The following is a 12,215-nucleotide window of genomic DNA, read 5'->3' on the forward strand; positions in this document are numbered from 1 at the left end:
ACAACAACATAAATAAATAAATAAATAAATAAAATTTAAAAATAATCATAAATTTTGATTACAAAAATGGATGCAGTTTGAATGGTAATAGACAATTTTTTTAATTAATTAATTTGGCTGTGTTGGGTCTTCATTGCTGTATGGGCTATTTTCTAGTTGCAGAAAGCAGGGGCTACTCTATTGAGGTGGTTTCTCTTATTGTGGAGCACAGGCTCTAGGGTGCCTGGGCTTCAGTAGTTGCAGTTCCTGGGCACTAAGAGCACAGACTCAGTAGTTGTGGTACACAGGCTCAGTTGCTCCTTGGCATGTGGGATCCTCCCAGATCAGGGATGGAACCCTTGTCTCCTGTATTGCAGGCAGATTCTTTACCACTGTGACAATTGTTTTATAACAACAAAACTTTCTATATTGATTTTACTTTCTATTCTAATTCTGCATGCCTGTGATATCATCATGGTGATTCTGCCTTCAATCTACCACCTCAATGAAATTTCAGTACATTGTGCTTCTTTCTGTTTTATGGGCAGAGTCTTCTTCCATAAGATTTTGGAACTTGTGGATCTTTTCTTTTTCCCCATTGCCTTAGTTCCAAGTGAATTACTTGAGAATTTTAATTTGTTGGAAATCTGACCACCGTACCAGTGCAGACAGTTTTTCTATGAGGCTCAGAAATTTTTGTACAAGTTTAAGAATGAGGATAAGCCATGGAGAAAAAGATGATCAGCCTTTCCTTTTGAAAACAACTCCTTAGGTCTGATTTATACCCTATCTCTAAAGGGACAGTTTAGTTTAATCCAAAATTACATAGACCTGGAAAGAATTGCCAGAACATTGTAGCTGGTGTTTCAGTGGTTTGCTTCTTAATTTGTATGGCTTGTTTTGTTGTTTCCACTGTTTCTTATACAGTCTTTTGAGAAATACATGTTCAAAGTCCATACTGTATTTCAAAAAGACTACTGATTAATCAGTTTTCTCATTTCCTGGAAGATAGGATTATATTGTATGATGTCTAAAGTCTTTTGCAATTCTAAAGATCTATAATGATTATAGTTTGACAGATATAGTTTTCATTTACCATTCAATGTATTCTATCATTATTTCTACAAGTCATCCAATCTTTCAGTTAATTCACTTCACAGAAAGAAATGTGTGGAAAAGAGGCACAGTTGACTGGATTTTTCAATTTTCACTTTTCAACAGGTTGTATTTATATCATGCTGACACAGTAAAAAGAAAGGTAAGTAAAAATAATTATGTTAGGTGAAATAGAACTGGTTGTAGAAATTACATATATTATATATAATATAGAAATTATATAAATTATATGATACAATTTAGAAATTATAATATATAACACAGAATAAAATTTACAGTAGTATAGAAATATATAACATATAATACAGAATATAAATAATATATAATATTAGTGTGTTAGTCGCTCAGTTCTGTCTGACTCTTTGTGACCCCATGGACTGTAGCCCTCCAGGCTCCTCTCTCCATGGAATTCTCCAGGCAAGAATACTGGAGTGGGTTGCCATTTCCTTCTCCAGGGGATCTTCCCAACCCAGGGATTGAACCTGTGTCTCCTGCATTGCAGGCAGATTCTTTACCATCTGAGTCACTGGGGAAACCCTAATACATAATATGAAATTGCACATTAAATATAATTTAATGCATTATTTATGTATGAAAGTGAAAGTCGCTCAGTCACATCCCACTCTTCGTGACCCCACGGACTGTACAGTCCATGGAATCCTCCAGGCCAGAATACTGGAGTGGGTAGCCTTTCTCTTCAGGGGATCTACCCAACCCAGGGATCAAACCCAGGTCTCCCTCATTGCAGGTGGATTCTTTACCAGCTTAGCCGCAAGGGAAGCCCAAGAATACTGGGGTGGGTAGCCTATCCTTTCTCCAGGGGATCTTCCTGACCCAGGAATTGAACTGGAGTCTCCTGCATTGCAAGCAGATTCTTTACCAACCGAGCTATCAGGGAAGCCCTATTTATGTATAATTATTATATATAACACATAATACATAACTCACTCATTCTTCTAACTTTGATAATATTATTAATGCAAAATAAGTATGTACCAAGGGAAGACGAATTAGAAAATATAGATAAGCAAAGGTAACAGAGTAAATGAAATAGGAAAATCTATTTTAATTCCAGTATCTAGGAATAATTGTTATTGTTTTGTGGTATATTTTCTCTAATTCTTCTCTCTCTTTTACTTCCCACCTCTGGTATACTACACATGTAATTTTATATCCTGGTCAATTTTCTCAATACCATATTATGATGTTTTTTCATATCAATAAAATTAGGTGTTATTCTTATATCTTTTCCATTACAGTCTTTTAATTTGATGTACCAATATATAACATCTTCTATGTTTGATATTTTAGTTTGCCCAAATTTTTCAAGTGAATACAGCTGTAATGCATATTTTGAGAGAGCTGAAAAAGTTATTCTGACATGTATCTCCTAGCTTTAAAGTACTGCTTTAGTCCATCAAGTACCTATTGAAGTAAAAAAAAAAAAATGAAGTAAACGTACAGATGCAGTTATAGAAATTAAATGTATGTTTCCTAAATCACTATTTATCCTAAGATACTTGACTGGATAATAATTTTTTTTTCATTCCAATTTGGTATGCTCTATTTATCATATAATAAATAATTAACTTCTCTTTGTCCTTCTATAATTGCTGTTTTGTCCAATTAATCTGTATGCACATACTTACAGTAGTATAACACAATTTTTATTACAGCTTTTGCCAACTGATTTTACATTGTGCAGGCAATTGCTATAATTGTTGGTGTACATATTGTATCAGGAAAAATCAACCATGATCAACAGTTCATACATATGATATGTGAGTCAAGACTGGCAATGTCCTGACAGATGCACTGATAGCTAGTAAATCCATTTACTTTAATTCATAGTGATGTGACGTTTTTACTGATGCTCTTTCTTTACACTGTTGTGTTACTTGGGCTGCTGTTCTCAATTAAGAATGACAGGCAAGAGTCTCCCTAGATGTAGAAATGCAGTTCTCTGGAGATAACTCTGACAGAGAATTAAAACCCAGTGAGTCAAGAACATTGTTTTTTACTCACTAGTCAATCCAAGGGTAATTTGAGAAACTAGAACTCTTTAAATATTTCCTTATGAGAAACTTCCCTGTTTTGGGAATATAATAAATTTTAAGAGTAATGTTTCAGTTCAGTTCAGTTCAGTCACTCAGTCGTGTCCAATTCTTTGCAACCCCATGAATTGCAGCACGCCAGGTCTCCCTGTCCATCACCGTCTCCCGGAGTTCACTCAAACTCATGTCCATCGAGTCGGTGATGCCATCCAGCCATCTCAGCCTCTGTTGTCCCCTTTTCCTCCTGCCCCCAATCCCTCCCAGCATCAGGGTCTTTTCCAATGAGTCAACTCTTTGCATGAGGTGGCCAAAGTAATGTTTAGTTTGGTGCAAAAGTATGGCATTCAAAGACACTCAGAAGTATTGAACAAAAAGTATTGTTTTTAACTTTGTCATTTATTCAGTCATAATAGAACATAGGAAGATGGATAATAAAAACAGGAATAATATGATGGTTCCATTACTCCATCATAGAAAAAGACACAGTGATTAAATAATTGAATTTTTTGTTTGTTTCTTGAATGTGATCAAAAAAGCACAAAACTTAATAAGAAGGGATCTTAACATCTTTATCCATAAGGATAAACCAGAACTATACTGTGACCTCAGTTTTTTCATTAAAGAAATAAAGTCCTGAACCTAATTACAGCTTATATATTTGACTTTAAAATGAACTTTTCATCCCTTGGGATCCAGCAAAATTTGTTCAATGACAAAAAAGACAGCCAAAGAAAGAATAATAAGGGAAAAATATCAGAGACATTATATTTGTCTTGAAAAATTGGAGAAATATAGGTAATGAGCTAGCTTTTACTAGACACTTTTACATTGATTTTCTTAAATATAAAATGGTCTGTCATAAACCATTTTAGGTTTGAAACCCTATTGTTAATGCTTCACTTTAGCTTGGAGGATTTCTCAGTTCTTACTGCTTATTGGGGATTTGATAATAGGCCAAATTTATTCAAAAAGTAAATTGATCAACAATATCATTAGACAAAATATAAAAATGGGTAGAATTTAGACCAACTATACAAATTATGGGCATGCTTTTTTGAAAAAACAAAACATTAAAATTATAATATTAAGGTAACTAACCAGGTATGAGTTCATGAAGTCATGCATTAATATTTCTTATTATACATAGCAGAATTCAAAAAAATATAACTTTTGAAAGATTGGTTTGGACCCTTGTCTGAAGAACTTCCCTTCTGGCTCAGCTGGTAAAGAATCTGCCCACAATCCTGGAGACCTGGGTTCGATCCCTGGGTTGGGAAGATCCCCTGGAGAAGGGAAAGGCTACCCACTCAAGAATTCTGGCCTGGAGAATTCCATGGACTGTGTAGTCAATGGGGTCGCAAAGAGTCGGACATGACTAAGCCACTTTCACTTTCATTTTCACTTCTGAAGAACTTCAGTTGTTAAGTACCTCATTTTTGTTATAAGCCAGGTTTTTACTGTCATTCTCGGCATATCAATAGTGACACTATTGTCTAAGAATGTTTGATGTACTTATGGGATCTCCCACAGATAGCTTCCCAACCAAAGTCAGTGTTGTGGCTGGACAGGCTCTTGCAGTTCTTGTTTTGATTGCAAGATGCACATCAGCAAAAAAGCCATCAAGGAACTTCTGGGAAAAAAGATATGTATTACTCAGACAGAGGTCCTGGAAGGTACATGGCACACTCAAGGGCCACATAGCAAAGTCATGGAGAAAGAGAGAGAAAGCATGCCAACCTGGAGCTTTGCCTTTATTGGTGTCCAAAAGAGGGATGCCTAAGACTTCACATGTTCACTCTTTATTGGAGAATTTAAGCATAAGAGTGGGAATTAGAGCATGGGAAGGAAAAATAGAGATCACTCTCGGTAAACCTAGGTTACTCAAGGTTTTCTAAAAGGAAAATCTCATGGTGGGGCAGCCTTGTTTTTCATTTAGTTGAGCTATGTCATATAGCTGACAATATGTTTGAGATGGATGCCTTTGAAATGGATTCCTTGGCAATCAAAAACTTAACATCAGACACTTACATTACAATCAATAATTTTAAAAGTTTAATGTCAAGCACTTACACTCCAGCAGTTATGTCAAAGACACAGCATCACCTTTACAAAATGGACATTAAGGACAAGGAAAAGGAAGGATATTGGTATTTTCAGAACACCTATTATTCTCCCCTCTATTCCATAATTCCTATTACCACTGAAATTCTAAATTCAACTTTGATCATGTTTTCCACTGAGAACTCTCTTTTGTTGGCTTCTGATTGCCTAGAGAATAAAATTCAAACTCATCCTGATAGCATAAAATTTATACTCCAGTATCATGTAATATTTTTAATTACCTAAGAGTGCTTTTATTTTGATGCATTTATATTATTTTCTAGCTATTCTGTATATCCAAAATGTCCTTCTTCCTTGTTAGCCTTGATTGAATTCAAATTAGGGGCAGACAACATTTCTATTCAAAAGTCAAGGTTTATTAAACTCTTGATGCAGAAAGAAACCCTTTGGTTATGCTATCATAGTTTGCTATTTTTTAATACTTCTATGTTGAGTTCAACATAAGCTAAACTCATTATAATTTGCCATGACTATGCTTATCCTTGTCATTTGGATTGTGTGTGCATTGGGAAATAGACCACTTTGCATTCATCTTTGTAATTCTGCAAACAAATATATATTTTTGTACATAGAAGGAAATTATGTTTATTAAGTAAATGGTAAAGTTTATAATGCAATCAATTCTTACGATATGACAGGTTATAGTGTGGAATAAAATAAGACAATCTTTTACCTAATCCAAGTGTCCTTATAACAAAAGAAGTCTTAGTTGCCAAACCAAGGATTATAATTTATAATATATTGTAAGCATAAAGTATGTTATACAATATTCTTATAACACCAGGACATAGAACAATGTTAAGAAGATAGAAGAGGCGTATCTTGTTTTAATGTACTTTGCTTTATCACTCTTCATAGATAGTGCTTTTTACATAATGAAGGTTTGTGACAACCCTTCCTCAAGTAAGTGTATAGGACCATTTTCCCAACAGCAGTATTATTTTTATTGAAGTATAGTTAATTTACAACATTGTGTTATTTTTCAAATATACAGCTAAGTGATTCAATTATACATATAATTTTTATTAAATATATTCCTTTTCATAATCTTTTTCATTATAGGTTATTATGTAAAACTGAGCATAGGTCCCTGTGCTATACAGTTGGTCCTTCTTGGTAATCTATTTTATATACAGTAGTGTGTATATATTAATCCCAAACTCTTAGTTTATCCTTCCCCCTCAGCATTACTTTATAATTAAGGTATATAAATTTTTTACACATAATGCTATTGTATACCTAATAGACTACAGTACAGTATGAACATAACTTTTATATGCACTGGGAAGCCAAAAAAATTGTTTGACTCACTTTCCTATACTATTTGCTTTCTTATAGTGGTCTGAAACTAAACCTATAATACTCAGAGGCATGGCTGTAGATGATCAATGAATAATTGTAATTTACATGTGCCCTAACATAAGCTGTGAAAGTATTAATCAGTCGTGTCTGACTCTTTGTGACCCCACAGACTGCAACCCGTTAGGCTGCTCTGTCCATAGAATTCTCCAGGCAAGAATCCTGGAATGGGTAGCCATTCCCTTCTCCAGAGGATCTTCAGGACACAGAGATCAAACCCGTGTTTCCTGTGGCTCCTGCATTGCATGCAGATACTTTACCACTAAGACACCAGGGAAGCCCCAATGTAAGCTGATATAAGGGTAAAAATGAACTTTAAAAACAATAAAAGCACATGTACTTGCTGAATACAACAATTCACCTAAGAAAATGTAATTGGAGTAGTTATGTTTGCTAAAAATAGTTATTTCCTACAACATTATAATATTGAGACTATATCAGCATGATATGGGATATAAAAATCATTTTAGGTATTTCTTCTGAAAAGGGATTTAATACAAGGAATTAAGTGCTTAAAACCATTGCTAGGCTTGGAAGTCAGTTGCAGAGCACCAGCATATTTCAGATTTACTAAAGCAAATTTTGACACTGTTCATGGGGTTTTCAAGGCAAGAATACTGAAGTGGTTTGCCATTGCCTTCTCCAGTGGGTCAAGTTTTGTGAAGGTCCCTCACCCTCAAGACTGTGAGGGTCCAGGAGTCTCTGGCAGAGGCACTTATCTCACATGCTAGCAAGTTCAGTTCAGTTGCTCAGTCGTGTCTGACACTTTGTGACCCCATGAATCGCAGCACGCCAGACCTCCCTGCGCATCAACAACTCCCGGAGTTCACTCAGACTCGAGTCCATCAAGTCAGTGATGCCATCCAGCCATCTCATCCTCTGTCATCCGCTTCTCCTCCTGCCCCCAATCCCTCCCAGCATCAGAGTCTTTTCCAATGAGTCAACTCTTCACATGAGATGGCCAAAGTACTGGAGTTTCAGCCTTGGCATCATCCCTTCCAAAGAAATCCCAGGGCTGATCTCCTTCAGAATGGACTGGTTGGACCTCCTTGCAGTCCAAGGGACTCTCAAGAGTCTTCTCCAACACCACAGTTCAAAAGCATCAATTCTTTGGCGCTCAGCTTTCTTCACAGTCCAACTCTCACATCCATACATGACCACTGGAAAAACCATAGCCTTGACTAGACGGACCTTTGTTGGCAAAGTAATGTCTTTGCTTTTGAATATGCTATCTAGGTTGGTCATAACTTTTCTTCCAAGGAGTAAGCGTCTTTTAATTTCATGGCTGCAGTCACCATCTGCAGTGATTTTGGAGCCCCTGAAAATAAAGTCTGCCACTGTTTCCACTGTTTCCCCATCTATTTCCCATGAAGTGATGGGTCCAGATGCCATGATCTTCATTTTCTGAATGTTGAGTTTTAAGCCAACTTTTTCACTCTCCACTTTCACCTTCATCAAGAGGCTTTTTAGTTCCTCTTCACTTTCTGCCATAAGGGTGGTGTCATCTGCATATCTGAGGTTATTGATATTTCTCCTGGCAATCTTGATTCCAGCTTGTGCTTCCTCCAGCCCAGCGTTTCTCATGATGTACTCTGCATATAAGTTAAATAAGCAGGGTGACAATATACAGCCTTGACGTACTCTTTTCTTATTTGGAACCAGTCTGTTGTTCCATGTCCAGTTCTAACTGTTGCTTCCTTACCTGCATACAAATTTCTCAAGAGGCAGGTCAGGTAGCCTGGTATTCCAATCTATTTCAGAATTTTCCACAGTTTATTGTGATCCACACCGTCAAAGGCTTTGGCATAGTCAATAAAGCAGAAATAGATGTTTTTCTGGAACTCTCTTGCTTTTTTGATGATCCAGTGGATGTTTGCAATTTGGTCTCTGGTTCCTCTGTCTTTTCTAAAACCAGCTTGAACATCTGGAAGTTCACAGTTCACGTATTGCTGAAGCCTGGCTTGGAGAATTTTGAGCATTATTTTACTAGCGTGTGAGATGAGTGCAATTGTGCTGTAGTTTGAGCATTCTTTGGCATTGCCTTTCTTTGGGATAGGAATGAAATCTGACATTTTCCAGTCCTGTGGCCACTGCTGAGTTTTCCAAATTTGCTGGCATATTGAGTGCAGCACAGTAATGCTCAAAATTCTCCAAGCCAGGCTTCAACAGTACATGAACTTCCAGATGTTCAAGCTGGATTTAGAAAAGACAGAGGAACCAGAGATCAAATTGCCAACATTCGCTGGATCATAGAAAAAGCAAGAGAGTTCCAGAAAAACACCTACATTTGCTTTATTGACTATGCTAAAACCTTTGACTGTGTGGATCACAATAAACTGTGCAAAACTCTTAAAGAGATGGGAATACCAGAACACCTGACCTGCCTCCTGAGAAATCTGTATGCAAGTCAAGAAGCAACAGTTAGAACTGGACATGGAACAACAGACTGGTTCCAAATAGAGACAAGAGTACATCAAGGTTGTAGATTGTCACTCTGCTTACTTAACTTATATGCAGAGAATATCATGTGAAATGCCAGGCTGGATGAAGCACAAGCTGGAATCAAGACTGTGGAAACAGTGAGAGACTTTATTTTCTTGGGCTCCAAAATCACTGCAGATAGTGACTGCAGCCATGACATTAAAACACACTAGCTCCTTGGAAGAAAAGCTATGACCAACCTAGACCAGTATATTAAAAAGCAGAGACGTTACTTTGCCAACAAAGGTCTGTCTAGTCAAAGCTATGGTTTTACCAGTTGTCATCAGAGAAGGCAATGACAACCCACTCCAATACTCTTGACTGGAAAACCCCATGGACGGAGGAGTCTGGTAGGATGCAGTCCATGCGGTCACTAAGAGTCAGATAGGACTGAGTGACTTCACTTTCACTTTTCACTTGCATGCATTGGAGAAGAAAATGGCAACCCATGCCAGTGTTCTTGCCTGGAGAATCTCAGGGACGGGGGAGCCTGGTGGGCTGCCATCTATGGGGTCACACGGAGTTGGACATGACTGAAGTGACTTAGTAGCAGCAGCAGCATGTATGGATGTGAGAATTGGACTATAAAGAAAGTTGAGTGCTGAAGAATTGATGCTTTTGAACTGTGGTGTTGGAGAAGACTCTTGAGAGTCCCTTGGACTGCAAGGAGATCCAACCAGTCTATCCTAAAGGGAATCAGTCCTGAATATTCATTGGAAAGACTGGTGCTGAAGCTGAAACTCCAATACTTTGGCCACCTGATGCGAAGAGCTGACTCATTGGAAGGACCCTGATGCTGGGCAAGATTGAAGGCAGGAGGAGAACAGGATGGCAGAGGATGAGACTGACTCAATGGGCATGAGTTTGAGCAAGCTTTTGGAGTTGGTGATGGACAGGGAAGCCTGGCTGCTATAGTTCATGGGGTTGCAAAGAGTCGGACATGACTGAGTGACTGAACTGAACTGAAAATAAATTTGGTAAGGACAGTGTAGGAAACATCTGAAAATGTCACACTTTCCCTGGAGCTCTGACATTTGTGACTTACAGGGAGGAAAGAACTCTTGCTGACTGTTACAATTAGTCAGGTCTGGTGAATGCAATATCAACAGTTGCTGCCTACTGCAATAAAGACAAACAACTTCTTTTACTCTTCTGCTCTATAAGTCTATTTCTGGTGCAGCTCATTGTCAGAATCTAAATTATATCTAGAACCTTCATAGCAAAGATGTGAAAATGGCTCATTAGGGCAAACGGCGAGTCCTTGAATGACAGTGTAGTGACAACTGTTTCACTGAAATTTGAAGAGCACGACCCCAGAAAGTCCTGAGCAGCCCACATTGCCACCTTGTTATCATAACAAACCGGGAGGAACCCCAGCTGCCACAGTTGGTCCTAGTCATCATCGCAACCATGAACAGTGAGAGGCTGACCCAACAGCTGCCTGCTGCCCTGCCCTCAGCACAGAGGACACAAACCATGTCAAATGGGCAGTCATGCAAGAAGCAGTGGCCTGGGCAGGCTCATATATCAGTGGCGACAAGGTCCTCACAATGAAGGTTGAAGGAACTGTTAAATGGTTCAATGTAAGAAACAGATATGGTTTCACCAACAGGAATGCCACCAAGGAAAATGTATCAATATTAGTACAGCAAACCCCATAAAGAAAAATAGCCCCAGGAAGTAGCTTTGCAGAGTAGGAAATGGAGAGAGTGTGGAGTCTGATGTTGTTGAAGGAGAAAAGGTTGTGGAGGCAGCAGATGTTACTGGTCCTGGTGGAGTTCCATCACCAGGCAGTAAATATAGCAGACCATAACCATTAGGGAAGCTATCCATGTCCACCCAGTTATCAGCAGAATTAGCAGAACAGTGAGAATGAAGAAGAGAATGAGAGATTGGAGAATGCTCCTGAATGCCAGGGCCCTATGGCAGGCGAAGGTTCCCACTTTAGTACGTATGGAGACCCTATGGACAATGACTACAGCATTCCAACCATCCTGTGCAGGGAGAAGTGATGGAGGGTGCTGAAAACCAGGGTGCAAGAGAACAAGGTAGACCAGTGAGACAGAATAAACTATGGGGTTATACCTAGATCACAATTCTACAGAGGCTGTCCTCGCCAAACACAGACCAGAGAGGACAGCAATGAAGAAAATAAGGAAAATCAAGATGAGGCCCAAAGTCAGCAGCCACCTCAACCTTGGTACTGCCACAACCTCAGTTACTGATACAGACACTCAACCAGGAGATGGGAAAGAAACAGCAGCTGACCCATAAGCTAAGAATCTGTCTGCTTTCTAGACTGAGCAGGACGGAGCTGAGTCAATGACAGTCTATCATCTCTACCATCGTTTGGTTTAGTCATTCTACAAGAAGTAATTAAAATCAAATTCCAGCAATTAGAAATGAACAAAATATTGCAACAGAAGATCATAAGTTCTTGCTTTTTGTCCATTGAACAGATAACTAGAACTGTCTGCATTATCTATTTAGCATGGAGTTTTTATTATTTTTAGATAAAGACATTTCTTTTTGTTAATAAAAAAGGTGTTTTTTTTTTTTTTTTTTTCGAAGAGCCTGGTTTTTCTTTATATACCTTTAAAGGTTTTTTAATTGTTTAATATTGTTTAATATTTGGTCAAGGTTTGATATTTTTAAAAACCTCATTTCTAATTTGTAATAAAAGTTTACAGCTTGATTTTTTCAAAAAAGTCAACAAACTGTAAGCACCTGTTAATAAAAATTTTAAATAATTAAAAAGTCTTATTAATTAAAACATAATAGTGGAAATTTAAGGTGATAATATTGGGAAGTTAAAAATACATATAATTTTCAACCTAGCACACACAAACATGGAATATGTGTGTATTGGTGCATCCTTCATACAAGAAATGGAGATACAAGAGCAATGACCAAAGTTTTTGGGACCAAGGTATCTTCTGTTTAAGGAGAGATCCATGAATGAATATGAAGATTATCCTAGTGCTCAGGATTTTGCTCTATAATGGGAAAGTCAAATCCTATTTAACCTGATAAATCTATAAAATAAAAAACATTGAACAAATCCAACAGTAAAACTGTATACAGTAAGATCGATAGAACAAGAAT

At 37.6% G+C, this 12,215-nt stretch overlaps 1 pseudogene; it reads left to right on the forward strand.

The window, feature by feature from the left end:
- The first annotated feature begins 10,603 nt into the window (after positions 1–10,603).
- Positions 10,604–11,468, forward strand: LOC139181249 (Y-box-binding protein 1 pseudogene; annotated as a pseudogene).
- Positions 11,469–12,215: the final 747 nt, after the last annotated feature.

Source organism: Bos indicus, chromosome X (assembly GCF_029378745.1).
Source record: "Bos indicus isolate NIAB-ARS_2022 breed Sahiwal x Tharparkar chromosome X, NIAB-ARS_B.indTharparkar_mat_pri_1.0, whole genome shotgun sequence".
NCBI classification, from domain to species: domain Eukaryota; kingdom Metazoa; phylum Chordata; class Mammalia; order Artiodactyla; family Bovidae; genus Bos; species Bos indicus.